The following is a 13,395-nucleotide window of genomic DNA, read 5'->3' on the forward strand; positions in this document are numbered from 1 at the left end:
TCATTCTGAGAATTCTGACTTCTTTTATCTTGGAGGGAGAGGGGCAAGTGAAAAAAGACTGTCATTCTCTATCCAAATCCTTCTAGGGCTTTTCTTTGCCTTCAGAACATAGTCCAGCCTCCTGAACGTGTCATACAAGTCCCTTCATAATATGAAACTAGTGTAGTATCTATTTGTTACTCTTCCAGATTTACTATGGCATGAGAATCACCATTTCAAAATATTTCTGGTAGAAATTAAGGTAAAAATAACTTTTATATTTGAGCATGCTTGCCTTTAGTAAAAACATCAAATTCAGAAATAGCACATAGTATAACTATGCTTTTCAAAAATGGAGATACTTGAAAACTTCAGATTTCTAAAACGACTGAAATTCGGAATGGGCAGAGCAAACTGTATCCACACCAGCCCATCCTTTCTGGAGGCAAGAAGGCAGTGGCTGAGCGTTCACAACTCATGACTCTCAACTCTTTGAGAGGAGGTAAGAGCCTTGTTGCTGGGAGAGCTTCTTTGGAGCACTGTGGTTGATGGTGACATTGGAAAAAGTCACTTCATGTTGGTTTGTGTATTAGTTTGAAGGCCAAGAAACAAAGACTTGGCAAGATATAGGTCAAGGAAAAAAAACTCAGTAGAAAGCCGAAGAGAGAAGTGGTTACTTTAGTCATGGCAGCAACTTAAATGTGGTCAGAAGAGCAGTAAATAGGTGGCACTCTGACCACAGAGGAGATGACAACCTTCGATGAAGATATAGAAGTTAGAACAGCTGCTTAGTAGTTAGATGGAACAAACAGCCACCTGCACTGAGCTAAAGATACAATGTCCTTTGGACATGAGTAATATGTGAATGTGTGTGTGTGAGAGTGTGGTGTATGAAAGATTTCATTTCATTTTTATAACAATAAGCCCAAAGTGCGTGCTAACATAAATGACTTTTTTGACATGTCAATTTTAGGGCCACTGTTAAGGCCATATATCTCATACCATCTTCATCCTCATTAATAGCAACTCACAAATGAGCTCATCATTATCTCCTTAATCCTTGTTCCTTGTGAGATAGTCCCATTTTCATCTCAGCAAAAGGCTCCATAATCTACACCGTAACTTGGTCCAGAAACCCAGGAGAGTCATTCTAGATCTCTCTCTCTCTTGCACCTCAATCCTTATCTCCAGATTATTTTTAACACACATACACACGCACACACATATAATATATATATGTACATACATATGTGTGTATGTATATGTATATCTTTATCTACTAATTTCTGTTAAAAAATTGATAATATGTCTTCTACATTGGAGTGTAATCTCACTGAGAAAAAGCATAGTTACCATTTTTGTATATCCAATGCTTCATGCATTGCTCTGAACACAAAACAATAAATGCTATGTGAGTCGAAGTAATATTTAAATGTCTTTAAAAGGGTTCATTGTGTACCACACGATCTAAGGATTCAAACATTTTCACATTATGTGTTTAATAAAGGCCAAGGATTATAAATGTTAATACTCAAAGATTGACAAAACTGACCTATGTATGTAATGGTTGGTTCCCTAATGGCTATGCAGAGTAAAGTTCTATCAGATTCCTTTTGGTGCTCTAATGAGGCCTCCTCTGTTATACCAGCAGGCCAGATAGATGTTCACATTCACTGGCAAATAACACCTCACAATGTCATCCAAGCCCGCTGATGTTGTTCCCTCGCTTTGGGGTGTGTTCAGACCATCCATGTCCTTAAACACATTTATTCCAATAATTATGCAGCACTATATATAAGAGGGTAAAAATTCATCAATAACACTTCAGATTTGTGCAAAGATAATCATTTCTAGATTTATACACCAATTTCACTGTGTTGCATATAAGTAAATCATAACTCTTAGGCTCAAGAATCTTATGTTCTAAAAATAGATAAGACTGACACACCTAGAGACAGATAAGAGTGTAGACAAACACAATGACTACTTCTGACTTCATTTCAGTGGAGACATTCCAATCTAAATTAAGAAACTCTTAAATCTCTTCTCAAAGCGTTGTCGTTGTTATTGCTGTTTGTTTTCATGAAAGGGAAGAGTATCATTTATTTTGATTTTATGTTTTGATTAATTCTATTCTTCCTCCATCATTCTTTTTCTTCTATTGTCATGGCAGGAGGAGATTAATGGTAATTTCTCAGCACAAATGATGGTGTGGTAATTTTTTCATCTAATTTTGACTCTTTAAAACAAATGTTTATTATCACTTGAAACCATCCCCTATTTTAATTTTCTTTTGTTTCATTGTTCTTATTTCCACCTTGAAACCAATTTATTCTGAGAAAACGAAAACTCTAAATTTCATTCTGCAATCATTTTATTGTATTTGGTTTAAGTTGTTAATATTCACTCAGAGTTTCTAAAGCCAAACTTCATGTGTTTAACAAAGATTATATATAGGATTCTTGAAACATGAAAGCATCTTTGCTCTCATCCTATGTAAAGTTTTAGATGCTATGTTTCTGTAGGGTGAACTGCACATGATTGCTTATTAAAGGTAAATGTTCGACAGGGTATTTGCTCGGTCGTTTATGATTAATTAACTTCCAATTAATCATTTAAACTAAAACCAGCTGCTTAAGACTGTGACAAAATGATGTTTTCATCATTTTATAATGAGTTCAATGTGCTTATTTGTTTTTTGATGAAGTAAAATGTTTCTTTAATAGAATTTGTAACATACATTTACTGTTTTATTTTCCCTTGAATGCCTGGTTTAGCTCAGTAGTAGTATACTTGGAGACCCATTGTATAACCACTTATGGTGCTCTTAGTACCAATGAACAGAGACCCATGGGTGGTCTCCTCAGAAAGAGAGGAAATGATTTGCTTTTTAGATTCGCTCAGCTTGCATTTCATTTATTTTGTGAAGAGCCAATAATCACACATACATTTCAGTTCCAATTTAATTTATGCTGATTGTTGTTTAAAATGACACAGTGTCTGTTCTGTTTATCAGGCCCTGTTGTGCAAGGCTGATCAGTTTCTTTTGAATTCCAGTACCTCCACACTCTGGTGAATTAGCCTAGACTGACATTTGGCCAACATCCCATTGTCGAGGTTGTGTGTCCCTTGGCATGGTGTGACATTGGGCCAGTTACCTAACCTATCTAGTCCTGTGTCCTCATCTGTAACATGGAACTAGTCATGGAATCTACCTCCAAGAGCTTTTGTGAGGACATACTGAATATGAAGCTCTTAGCATATTGACTGGAACACTGAAGTATGTGTTAATTATTACCATGATGACAAAGTCTTCCTCTGCTTCTCAACTAAAAGAATGTACAATTGAGAAACTTGTGTTAGGAACTAGTGTTATTATTAAAAGCATATTGTTACCCAGACACAAAAAGACAAAGACTGTATGATTCCACTTATACAAGATATCTAAAGTAGTCAAATTCAAAGATACATAAAGCAGATGGAGGTTGCCACAGGCTGGTGCTGGGAGGAAGAATGAGGTGTTCAATGGATACAGAGCTTCAGATTTACAAGGTGAAAAAGTTCTGTAGATGTGTTGCACAAAAATGTGACTAAATACTACTGAATTGTATACTTAAAAATGAATAAAATGGTAAACTTCATGCTATGTGTTTTTTTTTTTGACCATGATAAAAAATAAAACATTTTTAAGAAGCATATTGTTGATAAGCTCCATCTGTCATTTCTTAGACATTATATCTATGAAATACAATCCACAGCCTGCTGTAAACCTTGGTCTTATGTTGTAGTCATCTACTTCAGCATTGAAATCTGGAAGACTTTTTAGATCACTCTTCTATTTAGAAGCCATGTCCCAGCAAATGCCATTTAAATGATTCATTTTGGGCACCCAAGGGAAGACCTTAGCCAGTAAAAGAGTTTCACTCTCTGCCAGAAATATCAAACAGTTGTTTCTAATATAAACACTGCTTCTTGACCCCAATAGGGTCAAGAGGACAAAAGAAAAACATAATTCAGAGGTTTTGAGGATCAACACAACTAACTCTGCCTTTAGCTCCATTAAGAGTGGATTCAATTTTCTGATTGCAAATTCAAGGATGAATAAATCTAACTCTTTAAGACGAAAGACCATTGTAAAAAAAAAAAAAACTTGTCATAAAATTAACTAGCATAAAGTCCAGGAGTTGCATTCTACCTGTAGGTTCCAGGGCAAGAAGCCTCATGATACTTTAGAACACTAAAGTGGCTAAGGAAGAAGTGAATTTCAGTCATGGCCTATTGATTACTAGTAACCACTTTCAAAAAACTATCTCTTAAGGGCTCCCCCCCCCCCAATTAATGAAGTCACAAAGATATCATAGAAATGGGGCCAAACAATCTCTCAAAAGTCCCTGGAATGGTAATACTGGGCGTTGCTCCTCTTTCCCAGGTTCTGGTATTTAACTTCAAAATATCGTTTCTTTACTACTTTATTTCTTTTAAATCAAAGGACCAGACCCTGGAAAATGACCGTTCCTAGATATTAGCATCTTGTAGGATCATTCTTAAGTAAATCACTCAACTTATTTGAGATCGACTTATATTAATCAAATGTATAAATGACAGATGTATAGACTTCCAATTTAACAAGTTGTTTGGAATCTAAATCCCAATTTCTGACACCAAAATCAAAATCTTAATCAGAAAATTTAATATGTTCATGGAATTAGAAATAAAAGAAAATGAGGTAATTTTAAGAACACCAGGGAGGGAAAAATCATCCTTGTTTCCCAGCGGCTTATATCTCTCTAAGTGACTCCAATCTCTGCTTCAGTTGGCAGCATTAGAATAACACTAACAAATTCCTGATTTCTATTATAATATCCTGTTTTTAAGTTCTAGTCAGACAATCTTCTCTTTTAACACTTTTGCTCAGACAGGATTTATTGATAGGGCTCCAGTTTTCATAGTTAAAATCATATTCTTTCCCTGCTTTCTTTAGATGACTGTGACAGAGACTTTTTGGGCTTGGAGCTTACCCAAACTCTTCAGCCATGTATTTACTGGAAATCTCTTGGCTTCTTTCTGCTGCTCCCATCCAGGCCAATTGGTCTACTTTCATTTTTAGATGGAGCAAGTCCTTAGAAGTCCTCCCTTAAAGGTTTTGAGACCATTTAAAGACCATTCTGAAGTTTGCAAAGACCTCTCCTAGGATAAGAACAGCAAGAAAATCTACATAGTCATGAAATAAGAGGAATGGTTTGCTGCCTATGGCATTTCTGGCATTTAGCATAGTGTCTAAAGCACAGTAGGCATTCAGTATGCCTGCTGTGTCTTTATTGCTGCTACCATATTCATAGAACTCACAAAAATCCCTGTTCCCCATTAGTCCTACTCTGTGAGTTATCACTAGACTATGGATGACAGAGCAAAGAAACACAGATCTAGCTAGCACTGTGTGTAGTGCCCAGTATGTAGTAGGTGCTCAATAAATTTTCATTGAATAGAATTATTATAATTGACATGGGTTCAGTAGTGCCTCTTTTAAAAAAGGAGGAGCCATCAGGAAATGGTTGGCAGGTGATGCCAACTAAAATCACCTGAGTTCTAATTCTAGCTCTGTCACTTTACTAGGTATGTAATGAAAGGTAAGTCATTTATTCTCTCTGAGTTGTCTTCATTTCTGCATTTGTAAAATGAAGACAATAAAACCTGATCTCATAAGGTAGTTGAGAAGAAAATGCATATGCAAAGAACCTGTGATGGTACTGAGTGGGATGCAGAAACTCAGTAATTCTAAGTTCCTGACACTAACTTCCTGTGGTTTTCCTTGACTGTCCCATGGTCCCCAATCATTTTAGCTCTCCAATCCACTTGTTGTTGGACTCTGATAAACCAACTCAATACCTCTTAGGATTAGATCCCAATTTAGCATGCTAACACTGTTCTCTTTCCTCCTGCCTGGCCTTCATCCAGCCTTGGCCTCTTACTCACAGAATATCAGATCTGGAAGAGATTTTGAAGTTTGATAGCCCTGGCCTCCTATGGTTTTTCCTGCCCAAGATCTACTAGCCCCTTCTCAGTACCTCACTGATTCTGGAAGTAACAAGAGGATTGCCATGCCATTGTTACAGATCAACACTATCAAGTGCTCAATCTATAGTCTAGAAGCTTCTCCATTAGGCCTAGTTGTAGTATAGCCCAAAAAATTTTTTAAAAACTCTTTAATTTCAGGATTTTAGAAATGTCTAAAAGTTTATTTCTAGATATAGAACTTAAGGAATTTCTATGTCATTTGAAAACATCAGATATCCATGATAAAAAAAAAAAATGTGAATTTGGAGGATCCGGTGTCTCTATTTTGGCATTTCTAACTTCTTCTGAGACAAGCTGAGAAAACTCTTTGCTTTTAAAAGACTTCTGTGACTGGGTCAGTACTACCTGGATGATAATCCTTTGTAAAGTCAATTGTGCCATAATCTATCATCTTCACAGTTCTAGGAGTTACACAGGATGCATATATTGGGGATGGAGTGAGAAATTTCGGGGACCATCTTAGAATTCTGCCTACCACAGCATCCCATGTGATTTGTTTCATCATAGGATGCTTTCAGTTGTTATTGATATATAAGCCTTGTTTATATTATGCCAAGTAATTATTTATGTGTATGTGTGTACATTATTATCATATATAATATACATGTGTATATATATTTATAAAATCAGTGATAATTCACTTTGCTATCTTGAATTGTGTTTCACTATAAAATATCAGCTGTAACTGAATGTATCTTCTCCTTTTTGAGAGGTGGTGGAGGAGATCCAGGGCAGGGAATTAGGCAACCAAGCCAGAGTCAGGGGCTGGGCCTCAAGAGCTGGAAATAGAGAAGGACATGCAGCTCAAGGCAGCCAGGAGCTAGAGATGAGTCCTTGCCAAAGTTAGTACTAAAATCTAACCAGGAAACCAGAATCCAAGTGCCGATTCTAAAAGTCCAGAAAAGGACCAAAATTTAAGATAAAGGCAAAGGGCAAGAGCTTGGTGGCATGGACTCAGAATAGAAATAGGTTAGAAGCCAAACACAGAAAGAGTCGTAGATGATTGCTTCAAATGCCATTGGGATGTCTGTCTGGGGAAGTTAAAATAGAAACATATGTGTCCTTCACCTTCTCATGAAGGAAAAGGTCACCTACAAAACAGATCTCTGAACACATTAACAAAGAAACATTTGAAGTCACCAAGGGACAACATTTACTTCTGTCTGCTCTGGCTCTGTAAAGACAACCCACACTTCTGCAGTGTCACAGTGAGCATGTCAAGTGTTACAGACAGCACATTTCTGTGTGTTGTTGCTGCCTTTCACCATAGCTGAACTAGCCAAACTCCTATGTGAAGACAACCTCTCTCCTCTTGCACTACATCTCATCTGTGGTTTACTCTGGCAAGTCTCTCCTCCCTCTCCATCATCATTTCCCCTTTCTATGGGGTTACTCTGCTATAATTCCTCTTGACTAAGAAAAGCCTTCTCTTCAGCTCCTCTCCTATCTATGACTCAATTTATTTGCTCCCCTTTGGGGCAAAATTCTTTTAAGTTATTGTTACTCACTATCTTCTACTATTCTCTTCCAGTTTCTTCTTTAACCTATTCGACCCACAACCCCACTGAAACTCCTCCTGCCAAAGTCACCAGGAGTCTTCACATTGTTAAATACAATGGTCAGTTCTCAGACTTCATTTGACTTGATGTCTGAGAAGCATTGTCTGAGGATCATTCCATCCTCATATACTTTCTTCACTTTTTTCCAGGACTCCATACTCTCTTGTTTCTTCCTTCCACTCTTCTAATTGTTTGCTCTTCTTTTCTTTTGCTGAATCCTGCTCTTTTCCAGACCTCTTCCTGTTGGGATGCCCCAGGACTCAGCCCTTGGCTGTGTCCTCTATTCATACTCACACTCTTGTTGATCTCATTCAGTCTCATGGTTTCACTGTCTACATGCTGATGGGTCCCACAAGCATATTTTCAGATATTTGTTATGACAAATGCCTACTTGACATCACTACTTGGATGACTAATAAAGACTTTCAAATCAACATGTCCAAGAAGGAACTCCTGATCTTTGCCACAAAATCTGCTCCCCCTCAGTCTTTTCTGTCTTAGTTGATAATATGCTCCATTTCTCCTTTCACTTTTTGCATCTGATTGTTCAGAAAATATTTTGGCTCTATCGAATGGCCAAAATCCAAAACACTGACAACACCTAATGCTGGTGAGGATGTGAAGCAACAGGAACTCTCATTTATTGCTGGTGGGAATGCAAAATGATACTGCCAATTTGGAAGACAGTTTGGCAGGTTTTTTTTTTTTTTTTTTACAAAACTAAATATACTCTTACTATATGATTCAATAATCATGTTCCTTGGTATTTACCTAAATAGGCTGAAAACTTATGTTCACACAAAACCTGCACATGGGTGTTTATAACAGTTTTATTCATAAGTGCCAAAACTTGAAAGCAACCAAGATGTCTTTCAGTAGGTGAATGGATGAATTGTGGTTCATCCAGACAATGGAATATCATTCAGCACTAAAAAGAAATGAGCTATTAGGCTATTAAAGGACATGGGAGAATCTTAAATTCATATTACCAAGTGAAAGAAGCCAATCTGAAAAGCTTACGTATTGTATGATTCCAACTATATGACATTCTGAAAAAGGCAAAACCTTGGAATCGAGTAAAAGTTCAGTGGTTACCAGGGCTTATAGGGAGGGAGTGATGAATATGTGGAACACAAAGGATTTTTAGGGCAGTGAAACTATTCTGTATGAATCTGTAATGGTGGATACATGTCATTATAGAGTTATCCAAATCCATAGAATGTACAACACCGAGAGTGAACCCTAATGTGAACTATGGGATTTGAGTGATGACGATGTGTCAATGTAGGTTCAATTGTGAGAAATGTACTGCTCTGATACTGAGAGAGGTTGTGCATGTGTAGGAGTATGGGTTATATGGGAAATCTCTGAGCTTCCTGCTCATTTCGTTGTGAACCTGAAACTGCTCTAAAAAACAGTCTGTTAAAAAAAAATAAGTATGGTATATTAAAAAAGAAATGTCTTCAGACATTGCCAAGTGTCCCCTGGGGGCAAACTTTCCCTTGATGGAGAATCACTGATTTAGTTATAGACAAGTTAATAGAGTGATTATAGATAGTGATAGGGTAATGAAGGAGACAAGCCCAGGATGTAACTGATGGTTAAAGGGAATCATTTTACATAGGTGGTCAAAGAAGGCTTCTCTGAGGAGAGAACATATAAGCTGAGGCCTGAATTCTAGAATGAGTTAGCACTAGAAAGGGAAGAGAGAAGGCATTCCAGGTGAAGGGAAGAACACTTGCAAGGGCTTTGAGGCAGGAGAGAGGTTAGTATGACTTAGGTATTAAAAAGACAGAGTGTAGAATAGTGATAAAATGGCAGCAGGAGACAAGGCCAGAGAGGTATCGGGTTGGAACTTTCAATCATGGTAGAGAACTAAGAATTTAAGCTGAGAGTGATAGTGAGCCTCCAATAGTTTTAAGTAGGGGAACGATATTGTCTTACTTTAAAAAATGAGGGATTTAAGTTGAGGGCTAGATTCTGGGCAGGCCTGGGGGAATCTAATATTTGATGGCTAGAGGGGTTGTGTAACTCAGGTATTCAAGGTTCATAGACTGTGAGATTCTTAGACTCGGCTGTGCGTCCTTGGCCATAACGCTCCCTCATCCACTGCTCTGAAGTAGGATGTTCCAGATCAAGGTGGGTCTAAGGGAAGCCAACTCCTAGCCCCAGGTCTGGTCTATGAAAGAGACCAACGAAAGTGCAGCACCATAGTCTCATCTAGCTGTTTCGATTGGCACATAGGCATAATTGTTCCTTATGCTGGGTCTGCATTTACTTTAGGCACTAAATCACTTATTCACCCATTTAGTCATTCAACATAGCTCTTCAGCACCTGTTATTTTTCTGTTCTATTCTAGATCCTCAGGGATCAGAGTAAAGAAGAAAGAGAAAGAGTTTCTATCTTCATAAAGCTTCATTCTAGTGGGGTGACAGGTAGAAAAGAAAGCTGAAAAGATCAACAAAATGATTTCAAGTTGTGGTAAGTATTGTAAGGGATCCAAAAAAGAGGTTGAAATGGGTGTGTTTAAAAAGAGTGGTCAGGGAGGGTGTTTTTAATACATAAGCAAATTTTGAAAACAAGAAGAGGTTGTCTGCATGAAGGGTTGAGGATACATTCCAAGGGTGGAAGCAGTTTGTTACGGTAAAGAATCTTGTGGAAATAAACCAAGACCAACCAAAAGAGAACAACAAAGGCCATCTATTCAAGGGAGTCAGCCATCATCACTTATGTTTTGGCAGAGACTCAAAGGCTACCAGTTATTAATAAATCCTGGTCGTTTTGGTCTGATTCCTGAGGGGTTATTATTGTCTTTCTGGATCAGTTATTAGGCATAGTGGTCTGCCTTCCTATGAGTCTGACTTATAGATAGTAGGCTGGCTTCCCAGATTGGTTACTACTGTACATAATGGATTGGTTTCCTGAATTGGTTGCTGCAGGCTGTGGGTCAGAGTTCTGTTTTTCCATATGGTCTGGACATTGTCCATTTATATATTCAGACTCTCAATCTGAAAGCACACCAGTGTATTGGGGCATCTAAATTTTAGAGAGAAGGGCACCCAGTGAGGTTGGAGAGGTGGCAGAGCCCAGATCACACAGAGCCTTCTAAATCAAGAGTAGGGGCCTGGATTTCTTTCAAACATAATGGAGAACCATTGAAGGATTTTAAACAGAGGAGTGAGGTGATTGGATGTATGTCTTAAAAGGAGCACTTTTGATGCTTAGTGCTTAATAAATTTTAGAGTGGTAAGGGCAGAGAACAGTTAGGTGGTCATTGTAAGAATCCAGGCATAAGACAATGGCGGCTTATTCTAAAGTGATGGTACCTTCGCTGCTTAAGTAATGTGTAGTCAGGAATCGTTCCTGAGCTGCACTTATCCTTTGGATATAATTTAGCTATATTATAGAGGGCAATTGAGCTAAAAAAGGATTGAGGATCAGGTTGACTTGTTATTTTTTTTATTGTAAATTAACGAGTTGACATTATAATGTATACCTAAATCTGTCATAACTTTACTCAGTATGAGTCAGTTGTCAATCACTATGGATACACTGACAAAATTATTTTTATAATTGAGGAGCAGACAATGAGTTCTTAACACACTGTGTGTCTGGGCAGCCATTTGACTTCTCTAGAGGGCCCTTTATTTATCCATGTATTATCATTTCTGTTATAAAATCACACAAATAATAGTTATTCTAAGTACTCTTTATCTTGCTAGGCATTTCCATCTTTTCAAAAATATTTCTGGACTTAGTTATGCTGACTTATTATCTATTCATTTATTGAACACCTACTTTATGCCAGACCCTAGGCTAGGCACTAGGCATATAGAAGTGAACAAGATGACAAAGTTCCTGCACACTTTGAATCTATAAGTAGTGGAGATATTCACAAAACAGACATACACTCCAATGAATACATAAATACACATTTCTGTAAGTGCCATAAAGGAAAAGATCAGAGGCTATTTTAAATTATGTGGTCAAGGAAGTATCTATTGGTAAATACCATTTAAGTTGAAACCTGAATGATTGGAAGAACTTAATTAGGCAAAACTTTGGAAAAAGAGAGCATAATGGTCCTGAGGAAGGATCAGGGATAGAAAGGAAGAAAAAGGTGATGACTGATCAAGGACAGTGATTTATAACAAAGATGTAGAGGTGCGGGGAGGGCACGGCAAGTATCTGCTGTCTTGAAGGTCATAGCTAGGCTGTCCTGCCTGGAAGGTAAGGGACATTAAACAGAAAGGGGCAAGACTACTTAAGTTTTTAAAAGATCACCCTAGTTGCTATGTGGATATATTGGAAGAACAGGAATGAAGGCTGGGTGAAGTGTTAGAAGACTTTGCAATTGTCCTATTAAGATTTGACAGTGGTGACACTAGTGTATTGCCGTTGAAGACAGAATGCAGTGGAAATATTGGAGAGATATTTTGGTAGTTAAATTGGTGGAATCATTTTTCTTGTAGTGATGGATTGATTGGATGTGGAGGTGAGGGAAGGGAAATATCAAAAATGACCTCCAGGTTCCGATTTGAACAACTGGCTGGAAAATTATGTTTCTATATTTCCTCCATAGGTTTACTTACATAATCAGAATTCAAATACTTGTTTTAAAATAGTGTGCCTTATAGCTTCATCATTTATTCACTGCTTCTCAAACATCTCCTACCCTAGTTTTCATATTACCTGTGTCTTTATACCTGGTTTTGTAGACCCTATACCTCTTTTTTCTTCTTTATTTAAACATCTATTTTCATTAAGTATATTGGTTTTGCTGTTACCATTCTAATTTAGTGAACTTTAAGAGGCAAGTTGTGTTAGTCCTCAGAATACACCATTTATTGACTAGTTAATATTTTCTTCACTAGATTAAAATATTGCCAGTATCCTACACTAAATTCTCATAGATACATGAGTTTGTTTCTGGTCCTTTGTCACATTCCATTGCTCTCTTCTTATACTCTTGTCACACAACTTTAATTACTATAAATTTAAAGTTTATTTTTATATTTGTTAGATAAGTTATTAATATTTCCTAAGAGATTCTTGCATATTTTGTCTTCTAGATGAACTTTAGAATGAGTCTATAAATTCTGTTGGAAATACATAAAATTTATAGATTAATTTTAAATATATTCATTCTTTATTACTCTTTTTTTGTCATAATACCATCATTACAATTAGAGATGGTTGCTCCTCATTCCTGGAAAAATAAGAATTATTGTCTTAACACTTAGCGATTAAAAATTACATAAAATAACTGGAAATATATATGCATGTGTGTTGTGCATCCTTAGATGTCTCTTTGCATGGTGCCTGGCACAGAGAAGTCATTCAGTAAATATTTGTTAAATAAATTCCATTATCATTCAAAATCTGTAAATTATTATAACTATATCATTTTTTTAGCTTTTTAAATTGGAATAATTTCAGACTTATGAGCATTATATTCTTATGTATGTTTATTTTAATAATATTCTAAAAAGTGACTATTCAACATTTGGATGACTTTATTAAGCAAACATCCTATGTTAACCTAGTGTTTCTATTTATAGTTAAGATCGCATTAGAGCCAAGAAGTTCTGCTTCAATTGTTAAAAGCAACTGAACAGAGGTAGTAGATGACGCATTAGGGTAGGTGAAATCCAAGTTGTATATAGGAAGGTTTCTTGAGAGGTGGGGCTAAGAATGAGTCATCAGCGATCCATATGAGTGTAGGTATGCGAAACTCAAAAGAATCTTGCACCTTGTGGTTCAAAATGGTGGATAGAGCAA

The sequence above is a fragment of the Pteropus vampyrus genome, unplaced genomic scaffold, assembly GCF_000151845.1.
Source record: "Pteropus vampyrus isolate Shadow unplaced genomic scaffold, Pvam_2.0 Scaffold80, whole genome shotgun sequence".
In the NCBI taxonomy this organism is placed as follows: Eukaryota; Metazoa; Chordata; class Mammalia; order Chiroptera; family Pteropodidae; genus Pteropus; species Pteropus vampyrus.